Source organism: Drosophila sulfurigaster, chromosome X, assembly GCF_023558435.1.
Source record: "Drosophila sulfurigaster albostrigata strain 15112-1811.04 chromosome X, ASM2355843v2, whole genome shotgun sequence".
Classification (NCBI taxonomy): domain Eukaryota; kingdom Metazoa; phylum Arthropoda; class Insecta; order Diptera; family Drosophilidae; genus Drosophila; species Drosophila sulfurigaster.
In genome coordinates this window covers 27266717-27284037 of record NC_084885.1, presented here as the reverse complement: position 1 = coordinate 27284037, position 17321 = coordinate 27266717, and the positions used below count along the sequence as shown (strand labels likewise).

The 17321-nt window shown below is 35.1% G+C and overlaps 1 protein-coding gene across 15 annotated transcripts in view; it reads left to right on the top strand.

Moving 5' to 3' along the window:
• LOC133847019 (uncharacterized) overlaps positions 1 to 17321 on the top strand; it is a 139677-nt gene that overhangs the window by 1401 nt on the left and 120955 nt on the right. The gene's annotated exons all lie outside the window — the stretch shown is intronic.

Below are 17321 nucleotides of genomic sequence, written 5' to 3'. Positions count from 1 at the left end.
TACTCTCTTTACGATCTCTGCATAAATGTTTGCTGATTGATTTCATATCTAAACTTTTCGCCTATGAATAGATAGTTTTTCCATAGTAAGTGTGATTGATTGACTTAAGTTTTCGGTTTTTTAGATTATGCTGCAAACGTTCCCGAAAGAAGCACTTGATTGATTATCCAAAGTTTTGGATGTGGGAAATATTATTCAATATTTGTACTTTACTTCAATTTGATGTTAATGAATTTTCATTAATATAGTACTTTATTTTTATTGCGCTTTTCTGGCAATAATAGAGATACGTGCATAATTTATAAATAACCAAATTAATTTGCACAACATTTGGTCGATTTTAGCCCCGAATTATTGCCATGCATAATTTGCATTTGCTATTCAAATAGTATAATAGAATTCGCAGAATATTTCACCACAAAAAAATATTTCCTTCTCTCTCTTGGTTCATTTTAATAATTAAATGCTCTTTCGGCTAACTAGTTGACACCAATTTCCTGGATGCTAAGGATTCATTGACACACACACACACATAAATATTATATATTTTTCAGTTGTTTGTTGTCCGGAAATACTTTGGCAAATGCAAAACTTTCGACATCTTTCTCGTGGCGTGTGGAAATTGTGTCAAGCAGAAAGTTTGTTCATCAATTTGAAACATTACTTCATTATCCTCATTAGTTTGGCTTTGACGAGCAACGAGAAACGAGAAACGAGAAATGAGAAACACAAGGGTCTCATTTTCCACTCAATGTGTTTTCTCATCTTTTTTTGTTGTTTAAAGCTTGGTCAGAAGTTGGATGACTTTTGCCGTTTTTCGTTTTTTGCTTTTCGCTTTGTGACAACCTTTACTTTTCTTTTTTTGGGGCTACTTCCGGTTTGAATTCTTTTCTGGCAACAGCTGGCGCCATCTGTTGCTGGCAATTGTAAAATACAATATGTATTTCGCATTTTTCGATTTTCCATTTTCCATTTTCATATTATGCATCTTAGGAGGAGGCGAAGCCATTCTGTTTTTCATTTAGTGGCCGCAGCTTGTGCTCGATATTTCAACTCAATAATTTATGTACATTTGCCAACTGTGCGTATGATTAATATTTGCAAATATGCAGCAAATTGAGAAAAACTTATCACACGAATACGAATACAAATACGCTTTCTCAGTCAGTCACAAGGCTGTGGACAGAGACAGAGGCAACTCAGTTCATTGTTTGTGTCTTAATTATTGGCCAAACGGCATTAAATTTTCAAGTATTTACTGAAGCCTAAACAAAATACACAAACGAACAACAACAAAACAAAACACAAAACAGAGAAAACAAAAAAAACGGTTGCTGCTGATTTTCGTTGTTCGTTGATTTTTGGCGATTTTCGCGATAATTCACTAAATAAACTCGAAACTACACGACGGCAACTGTTGCTCGAGACGTCTTGTGTATTTGTTCTGTTCTGTACTGTATTGTTGTGTGTGTGCGGGTGTGTGTGTGTGTGTGTGTGTGCGAGTGTAAATGAACCATGTGCCAGTCGATCGCCGATCGCTGATATAGAGCGCGTCTCCAGCCATTTATATACCCATACATATAGACATATAGTAGATACATCTGTATACATTTCAAACTGCAAGACATTTGCCAATTGCCCGTTTCACGTTTATGTCTCAATACACTTGCCCGAGGGCAGTTGCTAAAGTTCCCCAAAAACACACAACACAACACAACACAAAAGAGGAAATTCTAGAAAATCTTTGAACATAAATTGCATTTTTAAAACAATATTTAACCAAAAAGGAATTTCAAAAAGAATTAAATATCTTAGAAGCTATTTCTGCAAAGCTATTTCTTAGCAATAAAGATAATTAAATAGAGTCTATATTCAATAAAAAGCTCCAGTTGATAGAAAGCTGTTACTCATTGGTCACAAAAGTTCAATAGTGCAGTATTATTACTAAAATATACCAACAAAAAAATACCAATGGTTATATTTGGTATATCGAAATAATGTATTATTTAAAGTATACCATATCTTTGGTATATCGATATACTCATACATACATGCAAAATATACCACAGAGCTAAAGCAAAAAAGTAGCTCAGTATTATTCATAAAATACATTAATAAAATGCTAAACTATTTCCAAGACTATATTTGGTATATTGATATACAAAATATACCATTTCGTTGGTATATCGATATAATCTTATATTTAAAATATACCATAGATTACAAAATATACCAGATTGTTACACCTTCTACAATTTTGAAAAACCTTTTACTTTATGCCCCAATAGAATGATTTACCGTAATGATATTTACTCTATAAACACTTGGTATTTTGTCACTATAATAAAAAAGAGAAATTACATGAAAATTGAAATGGTCAAGTGCATTATAAATTACTTTACTATACAGACTCATCTATAGACAATGAATGAAATTTAGAGGCAACATGACAATCTCTTCTTAGGCATACAAATTGTAAGTGAACGAAATTCACATAGTATATGTGCCTCTGTCTGCGGTATATCTTAGTATTTTTTAGGTATATTAATTAGGTGTATTTTAAGAATAATACCGCACTGATTTGGTAGCCTATTATCATATTTTCTTTATCTATGTGAATCGCAGGTAATTTTTAAAGCATTTATTCTTTCATTTATTTCTTTCTACATATCACTTCTTAAAAGAAACCCAAGCATAAACACATTACATTAGTTTGTTCTATAATATTACTATCGATCTACTATCGATAAATTGCATTCAGCTATTTTTAACATAAATTGGCTATGGAACAATTGAAAAATGTAATTTACATGTGTTTATTATGCTGGCAGCCCTCGCAGCTAAATATATATCTATTTTTATATGAAACTATCGAGAGTTTGTATGCGGGCAAAATGAATTGATGATTAGAAATCCGCCAGCATATTTACATAAACAATTAACTAATTGTTATTGTCTTTGCTTTGTACAAATGAACTTTAAACCGAAATACGAAATACGAAAAACTTGGAAAACTATTGGGAAAACCAATGGAATGCACAAAACAGAAAAAATTGTGGAAATTTTCGGAGAGGGGGAGGATGAAAAACAAAAAAAAAACACAAAATACAAAACGTGCGTAGCGAAAAATGTTCCAAGGGAATGAGAATGCGAACGAGCAAATTGAATTAACAGTAAATGTAATACGCGAAGTGAACGGAAAAGTAGAAGGAGAGGAAGAAGAATTGTGTGTGTGTATATAGTACACATATTTGTATATAGAGTAGAGTATATATCTAGGTGGATATATAGGTCCGATAAACGGAATGTTTCTCGTCCCCTTCGATGAGGCATGTAAACACAAGCAAGCCAAAGGTAACAAATGGCTTTTCAAATAAATTAGCGGCCACCAATTGTAAACAGAGAGCGTTAGAGAGAGAGGGAGAGAAAAAGAGCGAGAGAGAGAGGGAGAAAGTGCATTGCACTGGTTATAGCTGGATACACGTGGATTGACTTCATCATTCGCTGCAGTCCATTGAGACACAATTCGATTCGATTCTCGATTCTCTCACGAAAAACAGCTGAACTGACCATCAATTATTGCCTTGATCTCCATACACGATCTAATATATGTAATATTATAATATTCAAATGCGATTTCAACACATCATCATCAATGCCAACAAAATATGCAAAACTTGCTTGAGGAGGATTTTTGCAAATATTTAAATGCCAATAGCTCACATTAGATAAAAGTGCAATCGAATTTGGAATTATTTTTAGCGTTTTCGATTTCAGCGTTTTCGATTTTCATTATTCATTTTCATTTTTTGCCATGCGCAATTTAAATGCAACTATTTGATGGCTTGTTTCCAAATGAAACTTATGGAATTCAATGTGGTCAATTGATTTTGAACAGTGCTAGAAATTTGTGTGTTTACTCTTTACATTATAATTATTACTTTCTTTTATTATTTATTTGATTTTTAATTTTAAATAGTGCTAGAAATTTGTGTGTTTACTCTTTACATTATAATTATTACTTTCTTTTATTATTTGATTAATTTTTAATTCAAGAAAAGGAACACGAAAAAAAGACCAGTTTCTAAAATCAAAAATCATTCATTAAAGTGTTAAAAACAAGTTCTCAAAACTAAGAAACTTTGTCTGAAAAATGCCAAATTCTGAACTTAATTTAGGTTTAACAAAATTCTGTAATCCATTGCAATTCATATAAAGATGTTATCTACTTTTCAATGTTTTCGATAACAGCTTACTTAGTTAGAAAATATAATCGAATATTGTTGTGATTTTTTCATAAGATTTTTAGTCTTTTATAGTATATAAAATTCATTTTTATCAAGAAGAACTTGGTCTTATGTCAAATGCTCTTGAAATCAGGTTGCGTTTTCTAGCTTCAAGATTTTCATGTTCTTGACACACTTTTCAGATCTAAATTCGTAGTACGAAGATCAAAATCTTTACTTTATTATTTTAACTATATTTGATTTTATTTATTTTTTTAATAAAAGGTATTCTTTACATTATTATATATACATATTTGCACTCAATAGTTATAAATGAATTGTGAACTTGAACTCATTGAAAGTGAATATGATTCATTTCATCTATTCAGCGTTTCACTTTGCACATTATAAAACCCATCAAAAGGGAATAAATCGCATTTTGTGTAACAACAAGAGGCGAATAAAAATCGAAGAAAAATGGGAAAGAGCAAAGAAAATAAAACTCATGCAGACAATCAGAAATTTGCCTTGTAATGTGGCAAATATGTGTGTGTGTGTGTGTGTGTTTGTATTGGTGCACGTTCGTATGCAAAGTGCACACACACACACACACACACACTTAGCTCTAGGAACAAACTCTGCTTTGAAAAGCATGTGATTGAGTGTAAAGAGAGTGCAAAATGTTCAAGCAATAAGATAAAGTAGCTATAATTGGTTGTAGAAAGCGAAGGGAAATAAAACTGCTTAAAAGCAAAGTCCATAAAAATTAGGAAATAACATATGTGAGTGAAATTAGAAAAATTCAAAAACTCAAACCATATAAAATAACAGCTCATCAAATTAAAAATAAATAAAAATGCCAAAATAAATAAGCAGAAAATAAAATTACTTTAAAGGTTCCATTTGGAAAAAAATTGAGTAAAATTTTAAAAATTCTAGAATTAAACTCATATAACAAAACAACAGCTCATCAAATTAAAAATAAATAAAAATGCCAAAATAAATAAGCAGAAAATAAAATTACTTTAAAGGTTCCATTCAGAAAACAATTGAGTAAAATTTAAAAAATTCAAGAACTAAACCCATATAACAAAACAACAGCTCATCAAATTGTGCCAACAATAATAATTAAGAAACATTTATTATTGCTACTCATAGTGAATGAAGTAAGCAAATCAGAGAAGAATTCTATATAAAGAATCGAAACGAAAATTAAATATTTAAAAATGAGAATAATAGTAAATAAAATCTTATAAACGGACAAACAATAATAAGAGATTGTATAAAAATGTGCAATTATAGCTTAAAATAAATCGAAAAATTAAATGAAAAATTCCACTTTAAAAAATCGACTCTTTACTATCTTTATCTTGTGAGTTTGAGATTTAGAACTAACAATAAATATCTATAAAGAGAATTTCATGTACTACTTACTTTGAAAACTGCCCTGAAAGCGCTTCGAAGTGGTTTTTCAAACAATTTGGTATTTTAGTATATTTTTTTTTTGAGGTTTCACTACGCTGAAAAAATAGCAAAAACCAACAAAAATCATTTATTATTAGTCAATGCAATTTAGGTGGCTTTAAAGTGTGTGAAATGAAAGTTAATAAAGTAATAATACAATAAAGAAAAATAGTGAATATATACAAAAACGTGTAAAAAATACTATTTATTTAAAATACCAGCTTTTATGTGATGTACTATCAATTTAAAACATATAAATAAACACTTAAGAAAATTTAGTCGCTATTCATTTTTAATTGAATCAAAACAGTTCGGTATTATTCTTAAAATATACCAAATGAATGCTGCAAATATGCTAAAAAATACCGACATCTCTACTTAGTATAATACATGGAAAATATACCATCGAGTCGTCAAATATACCAGATTGTCAGACAAAGCAAGTAAGATTCGATTAAAGTAGAAATAATTTGTCATACAGAATTATTTCTTAAATAACTTCTATAATTTTTATCTGATTGGAACAAACATTTCAGGAATCATAAATACTGAAGATGTAATTTGAAAATTACACAAATTATTATTATGCAAATAGTATTACAGCATAAAAAAATGTTTTTTTTTTTTCCTTTTTAAATCAACAATATTTTAGTATAACAATGAACACAATGTGCAATTTTAGCTTCGTTGATACTGTTAGCTCAATAGAATTACAGGGTATATTAACATATCAATGAAATGTAAGAGTGTTTTATTCTACACAGGGCATTTTGCTAGTTGCGCTTTTATCATTTCAAAACTAATTTGCTTTGTTTTTCGATTTTTTCGAGTTGTTTTTTTTTGTCTTTGTTGTTGTTGATTTGTGTGTAGTTTTTGGAAAAGCGACGATCTCAAGGACGCTGCCACCCCACGTGCATTTCAATTAACGTCTCATGTGGGTCGCCGTCCAGTGGCGAGTGCAAAAGCGAGAGAGAGAGAGAGAGAGACGAAGAGAGAAAGAGAGAGAAGAAACTGCGCATTGCATGAGATTGCCCGAGAGGCAATTCATTAATTACACAATTAGAACTTGCATTCAAAAAAACCAAAAACCAAAAAAGCAAAAAGAAAACTAAAAATGCAAAAGAGAGGAGGGGAGGGCAAGGGGAGGGAAAGTGGAAAAGCGATTCGACGCAGCTGCAATTCGTGTAAAAGGTTATACTAATATATTTTTGTGCTAGTTTTTTTGCATTGCTTCTTCGCTTTTGTTTGGCATTCAAAATTCACAATGTTTACCTTGAAATGTGCCATGTCATTTCGTGAGTAGCACACAATATCCCTTGCCCCCCCCCATCTCTCTCTCTCTCTCTCTGGCTCTCTCTCTCTCTTTGTGCAATCGAGACAAGTTGAATACTCAATGGAGCTCTGGCTGACAACAACTCAGTTTCAAAACTCATTCAACTCATTTGCAGGTAGTCGCATCTATTCTACTTTGGCTACTTTGTGGCGAACTTCGGGGGATGGGGATGGGGATGGGGGAAGGGAGGAGTGGAAACACTGCTGTCACAGTTGATGAATTGAATTGGGAGTTTTTGTCGTGTGCGTATCAATGTGCTACTCGCTGCTAATTCGACTGCTTAACGCGTCCTTGATTGAACAGCGCACACTCGTTGTTGTTGCTGCTATTTAATCGCTAGTTAAAACGAGTGTTTAGGCTGCTTGTTATTCGCTGAGTGCTGATTGAATTGTCCATTCAAGTGATCAACTTATCAAGTGTCTTTTTACATACATTTGAAGTCTATTCACTTTGATAAGTGTTGAATTCAATGGGAATGTTAGTTTTATTTAAGAATTCATTGCATTCTCTTGCTCGCTCGTTTACTCGTTCATTCCAACATCCTCTTCTTTAACCTAACTACGTTTAATGTGTTTTGTTGTATTTCATAATTAATTGGCTTACAAAGTTATTGGTTAAAGCATTACTCGCTTAAACGCAACTCGTCTAAATGTGATGCGCTAAAACGTTACTCGCTACTTTTATTTTTTTCTCGTTAAAACGAGACTCGTTCTCAACTCCTTTTATCATCTTTTCAATCTATTCAGCTTTATACTTTGTTATAAAACATAATTACATATTTAATTATAAGCTCAGAAATGAACTCAAGCTGCCTCGCTGATTTGTACTCGTTAGTTATCTGCTTAGTGGGCCACACTTACATATATGTATATTCAAATCTACCTTAACTTACTTCCAATGTTCATAAAGCCAAATATCTATTTATTTCTTCTTAATCACTCGCTGCATCGTAAGATACTCGCTACTTTGCAATTCGTTATTTTCCTACTCGTTACTTCGAGACTAACTACTTTAATATACGCAACTTTAATACTCGCTCCTTACTTTCGTAAAGCTAGATGATTTAGTTCGATACCCAATACCCAATACTCGTTACTCGTTGCAATTGTTTTAAAGAAACGAATAAATTCATTAGCTACACTTTAAATTGCTTAAAATGCTCAAATATTTTAGATAAGTCAGATTTGTGTGCTGCTTCTATCTCGATTATCGTCTCCATTCATTCGTTTGTTCGATACCCACTACTCGTTACTCGTTGCAGTTCTTATAATGAAACGAATAAATTCTTTAGCTACGCTTCAAATTGCTTCGAAATTATAGCATAAATTAGCAAAGTCAGTGTGTAGCTTGTGTGTTGTTGCTATCTCGATTATCGTTTCCTCGCATTCGTTAGTTCGATACCCAATACTCGTTACTCGTTGCTTGTTAAGACTGCCCCACACACACACACACACACACACTGCTATAGAGGGCCACAAGCATTTGTCTGCTCCACTTGAGCTTTGCACTCTCTTGCACTCTGATAATTATTGCAGACAGACACACAGCATCATAAAGCCAGTTCAGGCAGCGACTCTCATCTAACCTTGCAACGAGTTCTCGTTGTTGTTGTTGTTGTTGCTTGTAATCTCAGTGTTTGTTTGTGTGTGCGTGTATCTGTGCGTGTGTGTGTGAGTTGTATTGTTCTGCAGGCAGGACGACATTTTGTCTTAGCAAATTCAATATGGCATCGCATTTCCGCTTGTAGTTAAATGATGCAACATGCAGCAGGTGCTGACTGCCATCCTCCCACTCTCTCCCACTCTCTCACCCTCTCTGTCTCTATCTCATTTCTCCTTCTCTTTCTTATACATTTTGGCTGTCCAGTTCCATGTCCAGTTCCATGTCCATGTCCATCTCAATGTTGCATTGTTGTGCACAACTCTCCGACAGCATGTGGACAGCTGTTGTTGCCCCTTGCCCCCTCCTCTTACCCTTCCCCCCTTGCACTGGCATTTTCTTGTTTGTTGTTTGTCGTTGCATGTGCAGTCATGTGTAACTGCAGCTCAGCTCAGCTCAGCAAGTGCAACTGCAACTGCAACTGTGGCTGTAATTGTAATTGTAACTGTAAATGCATTGGCATTGGTCATGGCCCCTCCTCCTCTTCCTCCTGCACCCCTACCCCTACCCCTGTCCCTACCCCTACTCCTAACTCTCCCCTCTCTGATCCTTGCACATAACGTATGCAATTACATTTTGTGTTTATTTGAAGCTCCAGCTTCAACGTCGATGCCTGCAAAAACTTTTGCTAAGCTAATTTTCTTGCCTGTTGCCCGCGTGCCAGCAACCACGGGGGGTAGAGAGGGAAGAGGGGCAGGAAATGGGAGAGGAGGAGGAGGAGGAGGAGGAGGGGAGAAGAGGGGGAACGTAACGCGCACGCGTTTTGTTAACCGCGAATACATTTTAATTAGCAGCTAAAATATTCAAACTCAAAATTGGCCTTTGCCCGGGGGGAATCCCTCGTCACCCCCTCGTTTCCCTCTCCCCTCTCCACCACAACCACGTTACCACCACAACTACACCTGTGTGTGTGTGTGTGTGTTGTGTTTGTTTTGTGCGCCAATGTGGAAAAGTTTAGCTCTCTCCCCGTCTCTCCCCGTCTCTCTCTCTGTCTCCCCATCTCTCCCATCAAACAAGTGCTATGAATTTTTCAAGCATGACTCTTTAGAGAGCGACTCTTCATCTCTGCATCCCACTCTCTCTTCCAGTACTATTGCTGTCTCGCTTGCGCTGGCTTTCAAAATATGTCAGCGCAAATGTTTAAAGTCAGAGTCCGCCGTACAATAGGTGGCGCCACTTGGCAGACAGCAAGCAGCAGCAGCCTCATGAATTTTAATTTGCATTTCTCAGGGACGACGATTTTATTGAAATGTTTTCGCTTGGGCGAAAAAGAAAAGCCCCAAAAAAAAAAAGAAACTACACAACGAAAATGAAACCAAACGATACGAAAACGAAACGAATTGAAAATGAAAACACAGAAAACCGAAAACCGAAAACTGCAAAATTGAAAAACGAAAAACGAAAAAGCGAAAAGTTTTTCGGTTTTTGTCGGTGATGGAGAAGGTTGATGGTGAAGGGTGGAGGGGGGGAGGAAGGCGGCAAAACTTTTGCGCCGCAGATCAAACAAAATGCGCAAACATATTTAAGCAACTATTTCAGGAAATGGCCACAGATACCAGATACCCAGATACCCAGATACAAAACTTTTCAGCAGCCACGTTGTTCGTCGTCGTCGTCTGTCGATTTCTCCAGGTAACTTTGCAAACGGAAGTCGGAGAAAAGTGCGAAAAACTTTTCATTTTGTAGACTGTTAATTAAATTTCAAACACGACAGCGAGTGGGAGTGGGGAGTGCGAGTGCGAGCGAGACAAAGCATTTTTCATAATTGTGCAACAGATTTGCCTCCTCAACTTCCTCGTTCCACATTCCACCTTCCACCTAATGGATAATGCGTTGGCATACGCATAAAATCTGATTAATTATACAAATGCAAATGATATGCGGCGAGCAGGCAGGTTGCACATGGCGTATGCTTAATGCACACTCAGACAGACAGAGAGACAGCTTAGTAAATGAAAATGATATTAAATGGCCATGCGCAGCGTAAAAAGGCTTCACATTAAAGTCGAGTTGAGGCTGAGGCTGCATGTTTACATAGATTACACGTGCGTCGGTAACTCGCACTTGTATTTGTATTCATATCTCTAGCCAGCCAACATCTTGGCCAAAAGATATTTCAACTGTCAGCTTCCACTTCTACGTGCCTCTTCTCTGTTTCTGTGTCTGTAACATTTGTTGCTCACAACTGTGCACAAACTTTGCATATCAAATGCTTTCTATAAATATCTTGTTTCATTTCCCATTTTGCTCTGTGTGTGTGTGAAACAGACACAGTTTTGAATTACACTCACTTTTCTTATGTGGATTAACATTGTTGTCTTAAATATTTATATTTCCATTATTAATATGTTTATTTTCGCTGTTCATTTTCGTGTAGTTTTGCTTATTCTGATTGCTCGCCTCTCAATTATTTATATTTCCATTATTAGTATTGTGTGTGTGTGTGTTTGTGTATCACATGTGTTTCATTTCCACTCTGTTCCTCTTCTTATGTATAGTTTTCTTTTTGTCTTCATTCCAGAGTTACTTGTTTCTTATAGTTTAGTTTATTCTGATTTATCTTTTCTTTACACATGTGTTTCATTTCCACTGTTCCTTTATTTTTATAGTTATTTGATGTGCAATTGACACTGTTTCATTTCCACTCTTCTTACAATTTTGCTTATTCTGGCCTCTCAATTATTTATATTTTCACATGTGTTTCATTTCCACTGTTTCTCTTCTTAAAGTTTTTTTAAATTCTCGTTTATGTTTGCCTTTCTTTCACTGTTGACTAGTTTCCTTTAGTTTAGCTTATTGGGATTTATGTGTGCTTGATACGTGTTTCATTTCCACTGTTCCTTATAGTAATTTTTTGTGTCTTTTTCACTTATCTTACAGTTCCCTTCATTTATCGATTTGCTATTAATGTGTCTGTGTTCCACATTTGTTCCACTTTCTACTGTTCCTTGTTTTCAAAAAGCTTTCTTATATGTATTTATTATAATAACAATGTCTATGTTCCATATTTACACCGTTTTCTTATCGTTAACCGTTTTTTTAACTGGCTTTAATTGATATTCCATTTCCAAAGTGTTCCACTTCTTCCAATTTCATCCAGAAATAATTTGTACTTGTATTACCTTTAATATATGCACATTACTAGCTACACTTTCAATCAAAGCGAGTATTTTATGTTATATGTTTCATTCCATCGTTCCAAAACTAAGTTTTGTCGCAGTTCTTTTCCGCATATAAATTCAATTTATTTATTTAGTTGGCCAACAATATTTTCAGACGTTTCTTTGTGCCACTTGCACCGTTCCTCTCAATGTTTTTTCTGTTTCTGTTCTAATTAAATCAAAGCACGTGTCTTAAGACATTCGCACGCATGAGGAACAGTTGGGAATAAGTGAAACACATTTAATATCCAAATGAAATGTGTGTTGTTCATTAATAATAAATGTGCGGCAAATTCAGCGCTTTAAGCGAGTTCAAATAACCAGAGCTAAAGCAAACGAATCGAAACGAAACGAAACGAAGGAAAGGGAAGCGGAGGCAAACATGAAAAACGTTTTGCGAATTCCACATGCCACATGCCACATGCCGCAAAGCGTTGCACTTGCCTCACTTTATCTGCATCATGGTTGGCCATATTATGACAACTGTTACCGCAAAAACAAATAGAACTAAAAATGCCATAAAAAACGTGGTGACTGCCACACCACCACCAACGAAAGGCCAAGAGCGTGAAAGGAGAGAGAGGGCGCAAAAAAATGCTTGATGCTGCTGCTGCCCAGCTGTGGCATCCACTTGTGGTTATTGTTGTCAGAACTTTTGCTTTTTGCGTACTTGCCGCCACTTGCTTTCTGTTATTTTAACCAGTGCTAATGTGTCTGTATTTATGTGTGTGTGTGTGTGTGTGTGTGTGTGTGTGTGTGTGTGTGTGTGTGTGTGTGTGTGTGTGTGTGTGTGTGTGTGTGTGTGTGTGTGTGTGTGGCAAATCCTTGGCCAGCATATGACACACAGATCTACAAATGTCGGCTTCAAGTGCACAAAAGGCGTCAGCACAAGTTTTGGAGCAAAAAAAAAGTGTTGCCTACTTTCAGGCGCGCTCCTTGCTTCAAATCTTCAAATTAGCCAGCGTCGAAAGCAACTGATTCGCTCGCTGCTGCTGCTGCCTGATGCTCAACAAATTTGATTTGAAACAACGACACACACACACACACACAAACAAACTCGCACAGCGCAAAAAATATGAACGAATCCGCTGCTGAAGAGTGTGCTAGACCCTGCGTATACTTGATATTTTTTGTGGCTTTAGACTTAGCTCTGGCTCATCTCATTGAAATAAGAAATTTTATTTCAAGAATTCTACAATATTGTTAATAATAATTGCGTTGAATGAAGTATTAAGAATTCGTAAGCAACTTTTAGTAGCTTCGCTTTGAAAGTTGAACGAAAAAAAAACTATTTCAGATATCAAGTCGATGTAATTTTAAGATGTTAACTTGCACAAATATCATAATGAAAACGTAAATGAAATATGCAATGCAGCGAAAGATCTGAGCTTGCTAGTTAGATCATTAAGCTGAATATATTTCAATACTAACAGACTTATTAACAAAATATGTTGAAAGATTTTAGCTGATACTCGTATAAAGACTTTTTGCAACACAACTTGACATTGACTTGAATTAAAATAAGTCTTTAATTTTAAGACTTTAATAATTTAAGCTAATAAATTTGTCATTAAAGTAGTACAAAAAAAGACTTACAAATAAATGATTATCACAATATTTTGAAAGATTGTAGGTGATATAAAAACATATTTGACAGCAACTTGAAGTCCTTGTCAATGGATTGCGCATAATCTAAACTGATGAGTCAGTAACTAAAAATACAAATGTTGGATTTGTTTATGGCAACCCTACTAATGTTCATCTGGCCACACTGTCAAAGCCTTTTTGAGGTTAGAGTCTCTTTTAATATTTTAATTTGAATTGAATGCAACTACTTTATATACATGAGGAGGAAAGAAATAAGGAAAGCGGACTTCCTTCGCTTTCATTAACATTAACATTAAGTAAATATCATTATAGCAAACAACTTGCAAACTTTTGCTGCTACTCAAACTACCCGGTCATCACTCATTTACAGGGTAGCTGCAAAGAAGCGTTTGTAGTAACAATTTTTTTGTTGAAACTCGCAAATCGAAACTGAGACGAGGCTGCAGCAATATGTGCCACAATCAGCTCATGTGTCTCTGTGTGAGTGTGTGTGTGTGTGTGTGTGACAATATTATACACATACTGAAGAGACTAGCAGTCAGCTGCACACACACACACACATTCGCATATACACCATTTGCAGGCTTTTCAATTTCCTTTTTCCTTGTTGTTGTCAAAGAATTTCGTTTTTTTTTTGTGTGTTTTGTTTTTGTTTTTTGTGCTCTTTGCAGTTTTTTTTTGCTGCGTGCTTTGTTTTGGTTTTGCTAACTTTGTTCGCTGAGAGGGGAAAGACTGGGCAGGGAGGGGAAGGGGAAGGGTATATGTGTGTGTGTGTGTGTGCAGCGAAATGTGAGGCAAACAGCGTTGGCTCGTTGGGCCAACTGTTGCCACAAGGACACGCTCCCACGCACATTCCTTCGAATTGCCACACACACACACACATACACACACACACACATACACACGCACACACACACACACTCATACACACAGAGCTCTTTGCTTGCTTGTTGATTTCGTCAGCTGCCTCGCTCTCCCCTCCCTTTCTCCTGCTCCTTACATTTCTCCTTCTTTTTTGCCCTATGACAAACAATTCAATTTGCTGGCAATGTATTTGCAACAACAACAGCAACAACAACAACAACAACATAAGGTAGATCACCTTGTAGCTGCTCCCTGCCACGCCTCCAAAAAGCACTTGCGCCTACGCCTTTTGCTCTACTTGAATGCATTTTTTTTCTGCTCTGTTTTAATACGTATTTTCCCTCTTGGAAAATAATAATTTGTTGCTATCAGGCTCAACTCTTTGCTCTGCTTTGCCTCGTATTGTTTATTACCTGTGCATTGCTGAGTGTTTTGTTTATTGCCCGCAATTGCCACACTCTCTAACACACACACACACACACACACACACACTTAAGTGTAGGCGTATCCCAGGAGAAGGGGAAGTGTTAGCATGTTGTGTCTATGACGTGGTGAATTTATTGGGCGACGGCTCGATGGGCGTAATTTATAAATAACAATGAACTAGCGAAACTATGCAAAACAAAAAAAAAAAAAACAGACAAGAGGAGACTTTGTGCGCACAAAATTGATACAGAAACGGACAACAATAAAATGTGCCAAAGCGGGGGGCAACAGGAACGGAAAAAAAACAGGACCTTGACTAATCCAAAACATTCCTAATAATTTGCCTTTGAAATTCTAAACTATGCCTGAGGTTGAAGCAACGATATTTCTTTGCATTTGTAATAAAATTTGTTTGGCATTATGCAACTGACGTTTAATAAAAACAAAAGCAGAAAATTTACTTACCAAAGCAACGCAAGTTTACGATGTTTTCTGTTAAACTAAAAAGAGAAAAGGATAAATGGATGAGATTTTGCATGAGAGTAAAGGAAGAACAAAATTTATGAAAAAGGAATATTTCAGTGATTTATTATTAAAACAAGTAAGGGAGAAAGTGTAAAATAATATCAAATATATACCGAAAATATGCTAAAAATATACCAATGCTTATATTTTGTATACATTTTTGGTATACAACACTGAAGAAATATACTATTGAAATAAAAAAAAGGAATCTTAAATAGATGAGATATTTCCGAAAAGTAAGGGAACAACAATATTTGACAATAAATTAACAAAAATAAACAAAAAGGAGTATATCAAATTAATATACCAAAAAAAAACTCAAATATACAAAAGCCTATATAATACTACATTCAAAATGTATAATAGAGTACAAATTATATTATTCTGAATATATACCAAAAATACTAAAATATACCATAGATTATATTTGGTATATGACTATAGTAGTATATTCAAAATATACAATAAATTATATTATCGACAAATATACCAAATTAATATACCGAAAATACCCAAAAAATATACTATAAATATTCATAAATAAATAAGCATTAAAAATATATAAAGGAGTATATATATCTGAATATACCAAAGCCAATGCATAGTATATGACTTCATTCAAAATATATCATAGAGTATATTATTCTGAAGTCATACCAAATTAATATACTATAAAATGGAAAAATATACCGAAGCCTGTATTTGGTATATGGATAAAATACTGCACTAAAAATATACACTAGAAAATATATTGTTCTGCATAGATATACCAAATTAATATACAGAAAAATGCTTAAATATACTAAAGGCTATATTTAGTTTATCGATGAAATACTACATAGAAATCAATATACCATATAGTATAAAATATACCGAATTGCCAACAAAAGCAAAGCAAACATAGCGCACTTTTCGATCTCAACTTGTTGATGATGCATAATAACATTCGAAAATGATGGCAATTGTGGAATTGTGTGGATACGCAATATCCAGTTAATTAATTGCATTCTCAATGCCCGATACGCATAAATTTGCTATTTCGCCATTAAATCTCCATGGCACATTATCATTATTGAAATGTGCTGCGCCCTACGAAATTTGACGTAATTGAATTTGCAATCGACTCGAATATGTGATGCGGTGATATTATTGTAATTAGACCTATTTTATTTTTTTTGCTGTTTGCGCATTATTGATTCAATCATTGATCAACGCAGCGCAGCGCAGCGCAGCGAAACGAAACGCAAATAAATGAAAAGCCATTTCCGAGTTTAATAACCAAAGCCAATTAGGCGCTTTTGCTGTTTTGCTGTTTTGCTGTTCATCTGTTCATCTCTATGGCGTCATGGCAATAAATGAATGTCCCCAATCGGATTCACTTTCAGCGCTAAATGTAAATGAATTTGCACCTCCAATTCGCTTTCCATTCTGTGTGTGTGTGTCTCTCTCTCTCTCTCTCTCTCTCTCACTCTCTCTCTCTCTATGTCGATGGGGAGTTTGGCTTTGACTGACAAAAACTTCTCCTCGCTCCCCAGGACTGGGAATACAATTTTCAGCGGAAACTCAAACAAGGACAACAATTGTAATTGAGCATTAACATAAGCTGACACCCAGTGTCGACTCTCGAAAGTGATCCCAATGGGGAACGGGGAGAAGGAGGAGAGGGGTGCGCATTGAAACGTGAATACAGTTCCTCCCCCTCTTCCTTTTCGGTAACGGTTGAATGTTTCAGTTTTCAGTTTTGTGCGTCAATTTATTGAATTTTAATTAATTTTATTGTCGACGCTTGGCGTAAAGCTTTTAATGATAGCATCGTTGACGTTCCATTCCATTCTATTTCATTACCCGCTTGATTTTCTTTTTCCATTTCGTGTCGTTTCGTTTCGTTACGTTGTTGCGAAATTATGAAAACTGTGCGAGGCATCAACATAAAAATGAATGTGTGCCGCATCTCTCAAGGGTCCAACCGACGCGAAGGGAATGAGGTGCTGAGCTTCAACTGTTTCAGTTTCTGTTTCTGTTTCTGTTGCTATTTCAAATTCGCTGTTTTAGCTG